Source organism: Castor canadensis, chromosome 12 (assembly GCF_047511655.1).
Source record: "Castor canadensis chromosome 12, mCasCan1.hap1v2, whole genome shotgun sequence".
NCBI lineage: Eukaryota > Metazoa > Chordata > Mammalia > Rodentia > Castoridae > Castor > Castor canadensis.
The window spans coordinates 77,998,128-78,015,555 of NC_133397.1; the positions used below are offsets into that span (position 1 = coordinate 77,998,128).

The 17,428-nt window shown below is 37.3% G+C and overlaps 1 non-coding gene, 1 pseudogene and 1 gene segment (V, D, J or C); 1 reads left to right on the forward strand and 2 right to left on the reverse strand.

The window, feature by feature from the left end:
* The window catches only part of LOC109699244 (immunoglobulin kappa variable 4-1-like), a 935,238-nt gene that overhangs the window by 891,440 nt on the left and 26,370 nt on the right, over positions 1–17,428 (reverse strand).
* On the reverse strand, positions 1,652–1,754 carry LOC141415212 (U6 spliceosomal RNA). The gene has a single exon (XR_012440221.1). It is a non-coding gene; the product is annotated as a U6 spliceosomal RNA (small nuclear RNA).
* Positions 9,722–17,428, forward strand: part of LOC141414858 (14-3-3 protein zeta/delta-like) — a 57,065-nt pseudogene continuing 49,358 nt past the window's right edge.

The following is a 17,428-nucleotide window of genomic DNA, read 5'->3' on the forward strand; positions in this document are numbered from 1 at the left end:
TCTAACTCTTCAAAACCTTACGAATATTTTTTCTTTACTTATTTATTGATTTTTATTATCATTTATGGGGGTTCATTGTAACCTTTACAAAAGTGCTTACAATGTATCTTGGTCAATTTCACCTTATCTTTCATATAATTTTTCAAAGGTGCAATATCACTAAGACAGAGATCTAAGAACAAAAAAGATAATTTGAGTATGAATGAAAAACAATAGTAAAAACAAAGAGCAAAGACATCAGTTTCCAGAATTATGAAAACATATTTGAAACATAAGTTATAAGCTTGATATTGTATACAAAGTACAGAATAATAAAAAAGTATCATAAGACAGTTGGATATTATTGACAGCACAGGGTATTTCTTATCCAAAAGAAATTATTTAACTGATCTTGAAACCTAACACAGAGTCAGGAATATTATTGACAACCAAATACATATTTTGATTTTTCCATTTAATCAAAATGATATCCCCTTTTATTTTGCTTTGAATAGATAGTTTTGTAAAATTATAGCTTCAACTTCAAAAAAGTAAAATAAATTCTAATAACTGGACTCAAATATCACCTGTGAACTGCTAGGATAACATAATATGAGAAAGTGAAACAGTGTGTGATTTGATGGCATTCCCAATTTCCAAGGCCAAGAAAATGAAAGATGAGTGAATGTGCCCAAATCACTTTCTAGTGAGTTGTCATATACTCTAGACCTAACAAAAGTTTAACAAAAACTTTATTATTTTACTTCATGACTGCTCTGATGAGTTCTATCTTCTTTCTTTCATTTTATGAACTACTGCTTGTTCATATTACACTGGTAGAGAATAAAATAGACTTCATAAAGTCTTGTTTTTATAATAAAAGAAGACATGAGCTGGGGACAGCATGACTAAGCTCTGGTGAAGGTGCTCCCTGAGGATACACACTCAGCTTCTTGCTCGTCCTCTCATGGAGACCAGTAAGCGGGGACTTTGGGGAAGTGCTTCTTATGAGGGCATCAATCCCAAAACAAGGACTTCATTCTTATGACCTCATTGAAACCTAATTATTTCCAAAAAGATCTATCTCCAAATGACATCACATTGGGCATTAGTCCTCATCACAGTATAAAATTCAGTTACTCATAATCATCAAAAGGAAGAAAATTGTAATAAAATGCCAAAGCCAAAAAAGAATCCTTAGTTACTCATTTTCCCAAAAATCAAGTTTCCACAATATATGGTTTGTAAAGTAGATTCTTCAAGGTATTCTAAAAACAAGACCAAAAATGTGTTGGCTGAAAGCAACACAGATTACTTCTTTCACAGTTTTGGAAACAGGAAGTCTGAAATTAACGTCCCTTCCCAGCTCTGTTCCAACACCTTTTCCTCAGTGACCATCTTGGTTGAAGGCCTAGGAGAAGCTCAGTCATATATTCAATTTACCCTATGATATTGAAAGGATGAATTTTATCTTGTTATTCTAACACATAAAATGTACTTTTAAACTCAGAAATTATGACTGTGGCTTTTCAACACCAATAACAAGGAGAAGATATGCAGAGGATTTTTCTGTAATCATTTAAAAAATGACAAAAAAAATGTACCTTGTTCATCTTCTGAAGTTCTCAAGAGAATTCTTCCATTAAGAAATGCTTTCAGATATTTTTTTTAAAAAAATATGGAATGCTTCACAAAGTTACATGCCATCGTTGCTCTGGGACCAAGCTCATCTCACCTGTATCATTCCAATTTTAGTAGATGTGCTGCCAAAGCGAGTTTGATATACTTGATATATTGTAGAACTTTTGTAAATGCCACAACATATCCCCATGAGAGCAAGGAAAAGAGTCAATCACAAAACAGAGAATGTTTTCAAATGTAAATCAAAACCATGTTAAAATTCCACCTGACTCCTGTTAAATGGTTATCAGCAAGAACATGAAGAACAAATGTTGGCAAGGATGTGGGGAAAAAGGAACCTCATACACTGGTGGTGAGACTATAAATTAGGACAACTACTATAGAAAACAGTATGGAGGCTCCTCAAAAACCTAAGAACAAAAATGCCATATGATCCAGTAATATCACTCTTTGGGATATAACCAAAGGAATTGAGTCAGGGTATAATAAAGGCACCTAAACACCCATGTTTATTGCAGCATTATTCACAACAGCCAACCTATGGAAACAGCCAGATGCTCTGCAAGATCATTGGCAGTGGTCACTAAGGGAAGGGGACCAGGAAGCAGTGAAGAGGTCTGGTAGAGATGAACCAATGTGGGTTAATACACAAGTGCATGGAAGCAATTCTGGGAATCTCTCTGTAAAGCTATCTTTATCTCAAACTAGCAAAAAATGATATGTCTTTCTTATTATGTTTTATGTTTTCTCTTCAACAAAATTGGAGAAGAGGGTAGAACAGGTTCTGCCGGGAAAGGAAGGTGAGGTGGCACAAACAATATGCACACATATAAGTAAAGATAAAAACGATCAAATAAACAGGAGAAAAGACAAAAAGAAAGAAATCCAGGTATTTATATGCAATGGAATTTTACTCAACCATGAGGAAGAACAAATTTTTTTCATCTGGAGGTAAATGAATGGAACTAGAAAAGATCATCACAAGTGAAGTTAGTCGTGTTCAGAAAGCCAAAGGCCACATGTTTTCTCTCATATGTGGAATACAGACCTAACACAAATATAAGCAATATTATGAAAAACAGGTCATGCTGAGGGGAGGTCACATGTAGAGAGAGATGGTAAAAGAAGTTAAGAAGGTAAATATGGTTGATGTACTTCCTATAAAAGAATGAGTACAGAATTTTTAAACCTGTTGAAATCCCTGTATTTCCTATCTAATGTACTGTTGGAAAGACTCTACATTTATTTCATTAGGTGCTTGAAGATGGGGCTTCTCATTTGTTCACAAAGATGCAACTGAAGTGAATAAATACCTTCCTCTTCCTCTTTCTATTTCAGCAATTTGAAGCTTATCTTTTAAATTCTGTCTTTTTCTCGCAGAAAATGATACAACTTGTGTCTTCTATATCTGTGTGGATCAATTTTAGTGTACACTTTTTTCATGAAGCACTCAAGTAAAGGAACATTCCAAAAAAGATATTCAGTGAGGCTACAAGACCTCAGGTGTCCCTTCTTATAATTATAGTAATAAGGCTTTACGTCAGCCTAATTTGAGAAAAGCAACAAGGTAACTCATTCTGGTGGTGGCAATAACAACAAGACCGATGTCTACAGCAGCATCTGGAATCTTCAATCTCTAGCCCATGGTCTCGTCTCTGATTTACTTCAAAAGCTTATCAGAAGGCACATTTCCAACACAACAGCTTGTAGTCTGGTTCTCCACTCTTCCCAATGTCTCTGTGAAGGCTATTGTTTGTATCTGGAATGTCCTCCAAGGCCTATGTTAAAGGACTGGTCCCCAGCACTTTAACTAATGGGAAGAGGAGCAAACATTTACAGGTGAGGGCATAGTGAGAGGTGTTTAGATCTTTGTTGCAGGGCCCTTGAAAGGGGATTGTGGGATCCCACATTCACTTCTCTCTCTTTTTTGTATCCTGACCATGAGATGAGCACATGTGCTCCACCATGTGCTTGCTCCATCATGTTCCTGCCTCACTTCAAACCAAAAGCAAAGAGGCCAGTTGATCATGGACTGGAACCTCCAAAACTATGAACAAAAAGTAAACCTTTCCTTTTACAATCTGACTGTCTGAGGTATTTTGTTACAATAACAGAAAGCTGATAAGCACAATGAACTACCCAGTGAAACTGTTATTATTTTTCCAATACATTTCTCATAGATTTCATTTTATTTGTATCAATTAGTCCTGGTTTCTGTTACTTTTTTTAAAGATCCCTGACTAATACATAATTTAAATTAAAGATAGTGTAATTTTGTGATGAAATTACTTCATAATTCACTAATATAAGTACTATGGAAAGTGCACAGGAGCATTCTCAGAGATTTTTCTCACACACATTAATGGCAATTGACCATGAATATATGACTAAGCTCTATTATTCAAAATTACTCTCCAAGGTCTATTATGCATGCTGCTCCATATGAACCTTGGCTGTCTGCATGGCACCAAGAGGTTACAATGAATGATGGACTCCACTTCAATTTCATCCTCATGTAATGGGTAATCCTAAACAGGGAAAACTTGTTCCTAGCCAAGCTCATGCCTGTAATCCTAGCTACTCAGGAGGCAGAAAAGAGAAGGATGGTGGTTCAAAGCCACCCCAAACGAATAGTTCCTGAGACCCTGTGACAAAAATACCCAGCCTAAAACAGGGCTGGCAGATCTCTTAAGTGATGGAGCACCTCCCCAGTAAACGTGAGTCCCTGAGTTCAAACCCTAGTGACACCAAAAAGTGACAAAAGAAATGAAAACTTATTCCTTATTCTGAAAATCCTCTGGGACCACCACTACCACCAAATTGAAGAGTGGGAACACAGAAGTAAAGAGTTTCATCATAGGGATACTTTATACCTATTGAATTATGTGGGGGCTTTGTTATAGCTTACAAAATAAATTTTTTTAAGTCCCTTTTAAACTTCCCTTCATAATTGTATCCTGGACTGCTGTATCTCCCTGCTCAGAACTGTTGATTCAGTGGTGGCTGTGCTGAAAGGCACTCAGATTCTCATCATATTTCAAAGGCAGAAGAAGTAAACAATGCTGACATATTGGGTGCAAGGTGTGAGAAAAATGGACTATCAGAGAATGACTGCTACACTTGTTTAGGACTGAGAAACCAGAGAATTGAAATGATGTCTTCTGAGAAGGAGAAGCTCAGGGGGAAGCAAATTTGGAATGCAGGTGGAAATCAGAACTCCAGGAAGATCACAATAGAATGAGGAGATGCTCCCAGACCTCCAATTGCCAATGTGCTAAGGTAGATGTTTATGTGAGATTCTGAAATTCACACAAGTGCTCTGAATTGTAGGGACAAATCCGGGGCATGGGATAAGATCACTAGGAAATGAGTGTAAACAGATGACGGCAGACTGGGCACAAACAGGTAACCCAATATGTGGAAGCCAAACAAATGAAGAGAAACAAGTATGGACACTGAGAAGTACTAGCCACTGAGGTACGATTGAACCAGAGCCAAGGCAGTGCTTTTAAAATGCATTTTCAGATTGGAATTATAAAATTTAAAAAGTTAATGAACAGAAAATTTAGTTTTACTGCTACCCTTTAATACATGGTCCATACGCTTTTATTTGTAGGATCACAAGTCTCTCTGAGCAAGTGGAAGATCTGGAATGCTACTTTTGGAAAAAGAAAAAAAAAGTAGGCACTTGCTGCCCTCTGCTGATGGCCCTCATGCACTAAAAATTCCAGGGAGGATGCTCATCACACTTTCTCTTGAAAAGTGTCTGGAATGTTTTCCCTGCAAACCTGTGCTCTAGTGCATTAACTAGCATGGTCTTCTTCCAGTATTTCTGTAATAGAGCAATTCAGAGGCTGATGCCCCAACTGCCCTATGATTTTCATTCTACACATAGGATACAAGATCACACAGAAAACATCTGTGCTAGATCATTTTCTTAGTTCATCAGACTTGATTTCTACCATTCTTCCCATCATTTGACTGCACCTTCTCACCCAGCTGCCCCAAGCTGCTGCCAAGTACAGCATACAAGCTGCTCTGCACATTATAGAGCTCTGCTGTCTGGTTCACTAATTCTGTGACCCAACAGAGTTCCTCAACAAGACATTCCTGTCCCCCACATTTTAGATGAAATTTACAATCACAGTCATTTAAAGTGTCATTTCTAATGACTTGGGCTCATATGGTAAATCATCATTATATCCAAGTACCTCTTTTAATTTTTACCTCTACAAAAAATATTATTCTGATAAGACTGTGTCATTTCAAAATTTCTCAACAAAGACCCAAAGCAGCAGGGACATGAGGATCTGGGTCTGTGACACCATCCTGCTGCCCCTGCCTGCCTCATGCAGCTAGCTCAGTTCTCCTTTATAAATTCTGGGGGTCTATTTAAAACAATCATAAAATAAGCAAACTGCATGATACTGGGTTATGAAAATACCTGATGTAAACCAAGAGCCAAAAATACAGTCACCGAATGGTTAATTGTGCAACAAGAAAAGACATAGAAGTCAGAAAAATCTCAGCTCAACTTAGAAACTCTAAACCAGAAACCACTAGATTCTTTAATAAATGTTTTAGTTTTAAATCAGAAATATATTTAAATTGTTTGAGTTTTACAGAAATGATAGGTGAACTATCTCAGACAATACTATAAAACAAAAAAAATGCTAGAAAGTAACAAAGGCAAGAAAGAAAAAAACAAGATAAGGGGACAGGAAGGAAGGGAAGAAGTAAACAAGGCAGAAAAGAGGAGCAAGAGAGGTAGAAAGGGAGGAAAGATAAAGAAAGGGAAGGAAAGGAAGACCAAAGAGATAATTTGAGTATGAATCAAAACAATAAAAATAGCCAGAGGCAGGTGACTCATGCATATAATCCTAGCTACTCAGAGAGGCAGAGATCAGGAAGATCATGGTTCGAAGCCAGCCTGGGAAAATAGTTTGCCAAAACACCTATCTGAGAAAAAAACAATCATAAAAAAAAGCTGCTGTAGTGGCTCGAGGTTTAGTCCCTGAGTTTAAATCCCAGTCCTGGAAAAAAACAAAAAATAGAAACAAGATAGATAAAGATTCTGCTCAGCCATGAAGAAGAACGAAATGTTATCATTCGCTGGTAAATGGATGGAATTGGAGAACATCATTCTGAGTGAGGTTAGCCTGGCCCAAAAGACCAAAAATCGTATGTTCTCCCTCATGTGTGGTCATTAGATCAAGGGCAAACACAACATGGGGATTGGACTATGAGCACATGATAAAAGCGAGAGCACACAAGGGAGGGGTGAGGATAGGTAAGACACCTAAAAGACTAGCTAGAATTTTTGCCCTTAACGCAGAGAAACTAAAGCAGATACCTTAAAGCAACTGAGGCCAATAGGAAAAGGGGAAAAGGTACTAGAGAAAAGGTTAGATCAAAAAGAATTAACCTAGAAGGTAACACCCACGCACAGGAAATCAATGTGAGTCAATGCCCTGTATAGCTATCCTTATCTCAACTAGCAAAAACCCCTTGTTCCTTCCTATTATTGCTTATACTCTCTCTACAACAAAACTAGAAATAAGGGCAAAATAGTTTCTGCTGGGTATTGGAGGAGGGAGAGGGAGGGGGCGGAGTGGGTGGAAAGGGAGGGGGTGGGGGCAGGGGGGAGAAATGAACCAAGCCTTGTATGCACATATGAATAATAAAAGAAAAATGAAAAAAAAAGATTCTGCTCAGTCTTTGTGCTTAGGAATTATGAAAGTATAAAGAAGGGAGGGAGAAAAAGAGAAAATGGGTTAAGTTGGAAAAACAAAGTGACAAGTTTTGGGACAAGCTTTTTATCATCTGTGACAAGAACATACCCGAGTCCAAAGCCACTCTTATCTTGAAGCTTTTGAAGAACTCTGCAAACACTTACCTCCAGTGTCCACCTATGCATGGGCCAGAGCCACAGACGGCCACAGAATTCACTCTGTGGAGAATTCCTGTGGGATTCTGATTTAAGGCTGGCATCGGAAAGCCTCTAATATCAAAGCAACTGTAAACCAGAGTAGCTAGAAACTATCCTTCCCACAACTGTTAGAATTGAAGAGAGGCCTTTTAAGTAAAGTAAGAAATGGAGAGGGGAAAAATATTTCCTTGGGAAATATTTCTGATGAACACTGCCAAGGATGTGAACTCTGGACCACATCATCTAGAGCAGGCTGTAGCTCACCAACCTTGACATTTGTCTGAGTTGGCCTCCCTTACTGATATGGTGCCCAAGTGAAAGCCTTTCTAGAGGAGGTCATAACCATTCTAAGTCCTCAAGAAACCATATGAATAATTTTTCAAGTGCCAATGGACCACAAAGTTAGAGATTCTCATCACCTAGAACAAGAAGATATTTTGAGTGTGAATCAAAATCTTCAGAAATACCTGAACATTTTGGATTCAAAAAGGTGTATTTAAGAAATAAATTATAGGGCTGGCAAAATGACTTACATAGAAAAGTGCCTGCTTAGCAAGCATGAGGCCCTGAGTTAAAACCCCACTACTGCTGCCCCCCCAAAAAAATTATAGGGGTAAAGGAAAGGATACTGAGGGGTTAAGAGGATGGAAGTAAGTTGCATATATGCATACAAAGACAGCATAATGAAACATACCAAACACTCTTTGAAAAAGTGGGGAAGAGGTAATGGGAATACGAGGGAAAGGGTGACCTTGTTAAGGAACACTGCACACATTTATGGTATTATCACACTGACATTCCCTTGCATGATTAATGTATAATAATTCAAAACTAAAATAAAAAATAACTAATGGAAAAAAGAAATAAATCATAAACTGCATTATGTGCAAAGTAGAGGAATCTGAAAAATTAAAAAAATATCAAAGCCAGGTGAGGGAGGCTTTATAATTCCAGCACTCAAGAGACTAAAAGATGAGGATCATGAGTTTGGAGCCAGCCTGATGACAGGCTGAAATAAAACTAAAATATTATTAATCAACTGGCAATAAGTTATAACTTGTTATTTTTACTTTTATGGTGGTACAGGGGCAGGCACTCAACAACCACTCCAACCAGGTTCCAAGCCTGATAACTCACTCTTTTCTATCCAAACAAATTACTTTACTGATCTTGAAACTTTAGCACTCACCCAGAAATATTATTAACAAATAAATATTTATTTTAGTTTTTTCATTTAACAAATATGATCTTCTTGACTTGGAATAATTTTGCAAAATCACTATTTCAGCTATAAAATTTTTTGTTAGAATTGGATTCATATTTCACCATAATATAAGAATGTACATGATTTGGAGAAATTCATAATTTTGGAGGAAAGAATATGAAAGACAAGTAAATCTTCTCAAGTCAATTTCTAACACATCCTCACATCCTTTAGACCTTTCATAAACATTACAATTTTGCTGTGACAACCAAAGAACTCAAACTGTGTTCATTCAATTTATTTGGTACTGCTTATTCAAATTAGACAGATGAAGAATAGGATTTTAAGAATCAAAACAAGCCAGGAAGATAAACACACCTGTTTCTTATCATGTTTAGCGAGATCATATATACTTAGGAGAAAAGTGTTTCTTTTTAACAAAAGAAACACAAGAATATTCCTACTTTTGTCTCATGGACCATATTTCCACAATGTACAATGCTGCATTAGATTCCTTGGTCTGTTGAAAAAAAATCTATCATGAATTTGTTGACTAAAAACAACACCTATGAAAACTCTCCCAGCTTTTGAGGCAGGAAGACTGAAATTAATGTCCCTGACTAGCTCTGAGCCAGCACCCTTTTCCACAATGACCATCTTGAAAGAAGACCCAGGAGAAGGTCAGTCTTTAATCCAATTACCCTGAGGCATCAAAAGAATGCAGTTCATCTTGTTCTAACACCTGGAATCTCTTTTGAAACACTGTACTCGTGACTTTGGCTATACAAATCCATGACAAGAAAGAATAGATATGGAAAGGATATTTCTGTGATTCATCAGGAAAAAAATCACATGAAATTATTCTTTGTTCATTCTTTCCAAACCCAGGGAATTCTTCCTTTAGGACATGTTTTGACAGATGCTCAGCCTCATTGCTGCTGCCCAGACCCAACACAGCACATTCAGTCATGGACAAAAAAGAATTGGTGCAAAGGTCAAACTGGCAGAGCAGGCTGAGTGATATGATGACAGGGCAGCCTGTCTGAAGGCTGTAACCGAGCAAAGAGCTGAATTATCTAATGAGGAGAGGCATCTTCTCTAGGTTGTTTATTAAAATGTTCTAGGAGCCCATGGGTCATCTTGGAGGGTATTCTTGAGTATTGAGCAAGAGAGGGAAGGTGCTGAAAAAAAGTAGAGGCAGCATGAGGTGAAACCAGCCAGGAGAAAGGAAGCCACAAGACCCAGGACTTTATAAGGTCATTTCTGCTCTTTTTTTCTTTTCTTCCTTCTGCACAGTAAGGGGAACACAAAGAATGTAGAGATACAGGAAGAAAAGAAGTAAAACATGGGTATAAGTACAGATATCAATTGGGTGTACAATTGGGTGACTTGTTAGTGACTTTAGTATCATTGGAGTAGAATTAACATACAGGTCACTGCACAATATACACATGCTCCATATAATATAAATACAACATGATGACGCTTTATTGGCCTGGGTTCTGGAGTGACTGGGTGGAGCACAGCAACTTCCTGGAGCTATTGGAGAATGGTCTTTTCAAGAATGTAGCATGAGAAAAATTTCTGGTGTCTGGCCATGAGATTTGAGGCAATGGTATCATCCATCCTAACTTCAACAATTTAGAGGCACAAAAGAAAACTTGACTGAGAGAAGTGAGAGATGTCTGTTTTGTTCATTTCCTATAACACTACTCTCTTGTCATTTAAAATGTAAAATAAGTCAATGTTGTAATAAATTACACCTTTTAACATTGTCCAATTGATTTGCAGACTCACACCACCCTATTGAATGCAACAATTAGGGCAATGTGTGCATAAGAATAATGTCAGTGGGAAAATGAAGATGAGTGAACTCTGTAACCACAGGATTCTACGCCTTTTGATGACCACACTGGTTTCTACAATCCCAGGAATTCTCCCTATCTACCTTCCTCATCTCAAGGTCTTTGAGAATAAAAACCAAAAAAGTACCTCACAATTCATCTATCACAAACCTAGTGTGAGGAAATAGAGACCAGGACAGAAATGTCTAAACCAGAACACTTACTTGGTCACAGCAGAGCTGAGGCTAAGACCAGATCTCTCAACTGCTGTTTTGTGCCTTCCTCTCACCACTTTTCCAATCCAAAGTCTAATTCAGTAACAAGCTAAAAAACCACATCTAAATGTACTGTTGGAAGGAATCTAAATTTATTTCATTAGATTCCTGAAGATGGAGTTTCTCATTTGTTCACATAACACAACATTGGAAATGAATAAATAACCTTCCTCTTCCTCACTGCTATCTATTTCTGCAATTTGAAGCTTAACTTTAAATTGTGCCTTTTTGTCTGATAACCTGAATATACAGAGAACTCAAAAAACTAAACTCCCCCAAAATCAAACCAGTAAATAAGTGGGTAACTGAATTAAACAGAACTTTTTCAAAGGAGGAAGTCCAAATGGCCAAAAAACACATGAAAAATGCTCACCATCCTTGGCCAGAAAGGAAATGTTAATCAAAACCACACTAAGAGTTCTCATTCCTGTTAGAACAGCTATCATCAAGAACACCAACAACAACAAATGTTGGAGTGGCTATGGATGAAAAAGGAACCCTCATGCACTGTTTGTAGGAATGTAAGCTAAAACAACCACTTTGGAAAACAATACGGAGGATTCTAAAAAATTAAACATAGAATTTATGATCTAGCAATAACACTCCTAAGGATACACAAAAAGGAATGTGACTCAGGTTATTCCAAAGGCACCTGCACACCCATGTTTATTGCAGCACTATTCACAATAGCCAAACTATGGAAACAGCCAAGATGCCCCACTACTGATGAATGGATTAAGAAAATGTTTATTTATACATAATGGAATTTTACTCAGCCACTAAGAAGAATGAAATTTTATCAATTGCAAGTAAATGGATGGAACTGGAGAACATCATCTTAAACAAAGTTAGCCAGGCTCAGAAGTCTAAAAATCCTATGTTCTCCCTCATATGTGGACTTTAGGCCTAAAACAAATGCAGTAATATTATTGGACATGGGTCACACGCTAAGGGGAGAATGCACACAGAACGAATAGGGAAAGGGAAGGAAACTAAAACTTGAATGTGGCTGATGTGCCCACTGTAGAGGAGCAAATACAGTAATCTTAAACTGGCAGAGGCCACTATGGGAAGAGAACCAGGAAGTAGTGAAGAGGTCTGGTAGAGATCAACCAATGTGGGTTGCAATACACATTTTAATGGAAGCAATGATAGGAATCTCTCTGTATAGCTTATCTTTATCTCAAACTAGCAAAAATGCTGTCTTTCTTATTATGTTTTCTCTTCAACAAAATTGGAGAGCAAGAACACAGAACAAGTTCCTGTAAGTGAAGGGGGGTTGAGGTGGCAGGGGACTGGAAGGAGAAGTGGTCCTAACAATGTATACACATATGAATAAATGTAAAAATAAATAAATTGTGCCTTTTCACACAGTAATTTCATTCTACACATAGAAGCCAAGATCACAGAAAATTTGTTTGCAAGATCATTTGCTTAATTCATCAGACTTTATTTCTACTGCTCTTCCCCTCATTTGACTCCACCTTCCCATCCAACAACCCCCATCAGCAGGCAAGGACAGAACACAAGCTTTTCTGCACATTATAGAACTCTACAGTCTGGTACACTAAATTGTCTGCTCCTCAACAGGACATTCCTGTCCCCCATATTTTAGATGAAATTTACAATCACAGTCACTCTCCACCACATGGTTAGGTCTATGATCTTCTCACTCTTGTCTGTTTGCAAGTCCTAGGTTTTCCTTCATGTGGACAAAGGCTTCTGCTGAGGCCCAGTATCCTATTTACATGCACATGTATTCTTATCCATGCTAACCTCACAGGTTAACTTTCTATTCCCTGACATTAACGGTTCTCTGGATTCAATGTTGCCAATGGAGTTCATGCCTGAAAAGAAAGATTTTGCCATGCAAAGCTCAAGGAAGAACCATCTAGAAATGCACAGGCCCTGAGAGAAGGATGTCTTGGGCCACTTGAAGGAATCAAAGAAGGCCATGTTAGAGGGAGGCACAGGCCTGTTGCCAGGAGACTATTTTGTTCTGCTGCTGCATTTCAGCTTTTTCTAACTATAATAACAGCATGTGGGGAAAAGTAAGAATTAGCTCATGTTTTCACTGAGTACTCTTTAGTGTGTTTTGCCTGATACACATGGAAGGGAAAAGAATGAAGGCCATCATCAATCCTGTGACAGCTGGACTTTTAGCTCTTTCATCCTGTAAAATTACTTAATGATACCAAAATGTAAGCCTCTGAACAATATTCAGTGTCAAATAACAACACAGGATCCAATCATTATTTGGTAATTTAAAAATAATGATATTATATACACAGAATTCTAATTTTGCTAGCCTGGTAATAGTTTATTCTGAAATCAACACACTCTCTCCCAGATACTCAAACAAAAATTCAATGTCTTAGTAATGGGATATTACATTTGTAATGAAACATGGTGAAGTTAAAAAGAAGAGATTTTTCTGAGTAGACCTGATCAAATCACACAACTCTTAAAAATCTGGATCAAGAAGCAAAGAAAGGGAATTTGGAAAGATTCGGGGCATGAAAAGGATTTTGTGGGGAAGATTCTCTAATGCTGGTGTTGTAGATAAAGGGAACCCTGTTTGAGGGAGTGAGTGCAGCCACCATGAGCTGTGAGCTGGCATCTAGAAAGGAAATGGTATCCCTACAACTGCTAGAAACCAAATCTGCCACAACTACTTGAGCTTCACATGAAGCTCTGCCCATCCTACTCCTCAATTTTAACTTTGAAAGACCCAGACAACCTAATCATCCCATTCCTAGATTTCTGAGGTAGAGGCTTCTGAGCTTGAGAGTTGTTAAACTGATGGTGACACAGCAGTGGAGAAGGTGGCACAAATAATGTGTACACATGTAAGTAAATGCAAAAAATGATATCTATTGAAACTATTCCAGGAATCAGGGGAGGAGTGATGACAGAGAGTAGCAAAGGGGATGAATTTAAGTATGACATATTTGATACATTGCAAGAACTCTTGCAAATACTCCAATGTACCCCCACCCACTATTTCTGCTGTTGAAAAAATTCTACATGTAGCCTAAGTAGAGAAAAATTTCTGGGGGTCAAACCACTAGACATTTACTTGATGTTATGACTTGGATATGAACTATCTCACATGGACTTATGTGTTGAAGTCTTGGTCCCCAGCTGATAAAGCCAATCACTGAGAGATGATTGGATAATGAGAGCTCTGACCTAATCAATAGATTAATTCATTGACAGATTCATAATTTGGTGGCATTGTGAGGAGGTATTAGAAGTTAGGGGGAGGGTGGTTCCAGGAGGCATATAACTAAAATTGGGCCTTTGAAGGGTTGAACCACCCCTTTCAACATCTTGTTTCCCTGCTTTCCAGCAGCCAGAAGGTGAACTTTTTCTTATGCCACCCATTCCACAGGATTCTTCTTTCCTGCCACAGACCTAAAGGCAATGGAGCCACCTGCACATGTAGCAAAACCTCTGAAACTATGAACCAAACAAAACTTTCCTCCTTTAAGTTATTAGCCTCAGTTGCTTGGCACAGTAAATAAAGCCCTGACTAACAGAGTTAACACAGCTCACACCACCTCATGCCTTTCCCTGGGAAATACCTGACACATCTGTACATATGAGCACACATGTACATCCATAGATATGGGTACATTAAGTGAGTCACAAGAAGCCAATTCTCAGGACACAAATTCAAGATGCTACAGAGTTCTCAAATGCTCAATGTAGTTCATAAGATTCTTGTTGCCTGCTGTACCTCTGTGCGCTATTACTATTTTAAGTGAATACATGAATAAAATAAATTAGCATATTATTTCCATAGAGACACAAAGATTTCCACCAAATACTAAATTCTATTAATTAATATGAGATATAGAGTCTGGACAGTAGTCTGTTGAACACAAAATCATACACATAAATACTATGCATTAATATGGAATTGTGTTTTTTGATGTCCACATTTGGAAAACTTATACAGAGACTTTAGTGGCAACATAACCCCAGAAGTAGGGTGAAATAGATACTATCCTTGCTGTGAAAATGGAAAAAAGAGCCACCCACCAAGGAATGCCATTGATATCGAGGAACTGGGAAAATGACAAATATTTCTCTCCTAGAGCCTCCAAATGGGAATGCAGTCTTCCAACATCTTGCCAAGTAGATGACAAGTTTCAGAGGCTGTCCTGGCTTCTTTTGGTACCAGCTCAAGATGTTCATCTGAACTATGCTGTTGAAAAGACTCTGGCTGGACTTGCACTTCATGGTGACTCTCTCTCCTTCAGACACAGCCAGGGAGCCAGGAAACTGAGTCAATGTGATGTCCCCACAGACACCTGCAATCAAGAAAGGGCAATACAAATATTGAAATAACTCATTTAAAATGTAATTTCTCATGGAGTTATGTCAATATGTTATTGGGTTCATATAGAAAAGTCATTATATTCAAGTACGTCTTATAATTTATATCTCTATATTCTGAAGAGACTGTGACTTTTTAAAAATTTTTAACCAGAGATATAGAGCAATAGGGACATGAGGATCTGAGTCTGTGATGCCATCTTGCTGACTCTGCCTGCCTGATGCAGTTTAGTTCTTGTTGGTAAGAACTCACTTATAAAATCTGAGCAGCAGGATTGAGCCTGGAGGGATCTTTGCAAAGCAAACAAAAACAAAAAAAGCAATTTGTCTGGGTAGTAGACTGTTAAAGTATCTGATGTAAATAAGGAGCTAAACTATCATCACAGAAAGGCTATTTATACAACTAGAAAAGATACGGAAGTCAACTCAGAAGCTCTAAACCACAAACCACTGAATGCTGTAATGATCAGTGTGAAATAAAAAATATCCATAAGAAGGGTGTAACAGAAATGAAAAGTGAAATATCTCATTTAGACAATTCTAGTCTAATAATTAAACATGGTAAGGAGCAACATCAACAAAGGAAAGAAAGAAACACAGGGAAAGGTGGGAAAATGGAAGGAAAAAGGTAAATAGAGATGAAGAAAGGAAGAAGTGAAAGAGAGAGAGGAAAGAAAGAGATAAGGGGAACAATACAAACAGAAAGTGACAATTTTTATTATCTGTGATGATAAAATTTACCAGTTCCAAAGCCACTCTGATCCATGAGCTATTTAAAAACACTACAAACACTTGAGCTCAAGTGTCCAGGATATGCAGGTGCCAGAGAGGCAAACACAGACATGGAATTCACTCTTTGGGGATTCTTGTGGTACACTAATTTAAGGTGGGATCAAAGGTTCCTAATCTCAAAGTAACTGTGAACAAAATAGAAGCTGGAATCAATCTTCCCAACACCTACTTAAACTGAAATAGAAGATCTAATTTAATTGCGAAGTTGAGAGGGACAAAAAGAATTCCTCAAGCAGTAATGGCTCAGACTAACACTGACAATTTGTGCTTCATAGTATAGAGAGGTCTAGGTTGCATCAACTTTGAAATTGGTCTAAGATAGCCTTATTCATAAGATGTCCAAGAAAATCCTCTCTGGAGGAACCCACGGGCATCTGAACTCTTCAAGAAACCATACAAACAATTTTCCAAGGGCCAACAGACTATAAAGTCAGAAATCCTTTGCACCCAAAACCAAAAAAGACAATTTGAGACTGAACGAAAAGCAGTACAAATAACATAGAATAAATATTTTCTCCAGAAATTAGGTTTAGGTTTTCTGAAAGCATATTAAACAAATGAATTCTAAACTTGGTATAATGTGCAAAGTATAGGAAAATTAAAAATTAAAAAAGCATAGCCAGGTGGAACTGCACTCTTGAATTTCTAGCAATTAAAAGGCTGAAGAAAACAAAGCCACAAGTTTGATGCCAGCCTAGGCTATATAGCAGAACCCTGTCTAAAGGAAAAAAAATAAAACATTGTTAATAAAATGTATACAATTGACAACTCAGAGTATTTTATATACAAAACAACTTATTGAGCAAGAAGTATTGTTAATATCAAATATGTGAGGTCAAATATATATTTTAACTATTCCATTTAATGAAGATCTCTCTTATTTTGCTTCAATCATTTCTAAGTATAAAATATTAAAATAAATTTTCATATGCAATTTCAATTTTCACAAAGGAAATATGAAGCTACCATAATATGAGAGAGCCCAACAATACATGGTTTAAGGAAGTTCCCAATTTCCAAGGGCAAAATTAGGAAAGATGAAAAGTTTACCCAAGTCAGTTTCTAACAGTTCTCATATCCTCTAGACCCTTGTTAAACTTTACAATTTTGCTTTGTGATTACTCCAGTGATTTCACATTGTTTTCATTTAATTAATTTACTATTGCTCATTCAGATTAGGTTGATGGAGAAAAAGATTTTAAGAATCCAGAAAAGTGACAAAAAGGCCACCATTATATGCTTGTCTTCCAACCCTGAACCTCTAACAGGAGGTTTTTTTATTCTTTTGAAATTTCTCTCTACTTTTACTGCTACACTTACATAAATCCTTTCTCAACTTCCAGCTTCTGAGACTTTCTTTGTGTGAATGAGACATCTTGAAATTTTTTTTCATGTGTGTGGACCTCAGCTACCTGGGATT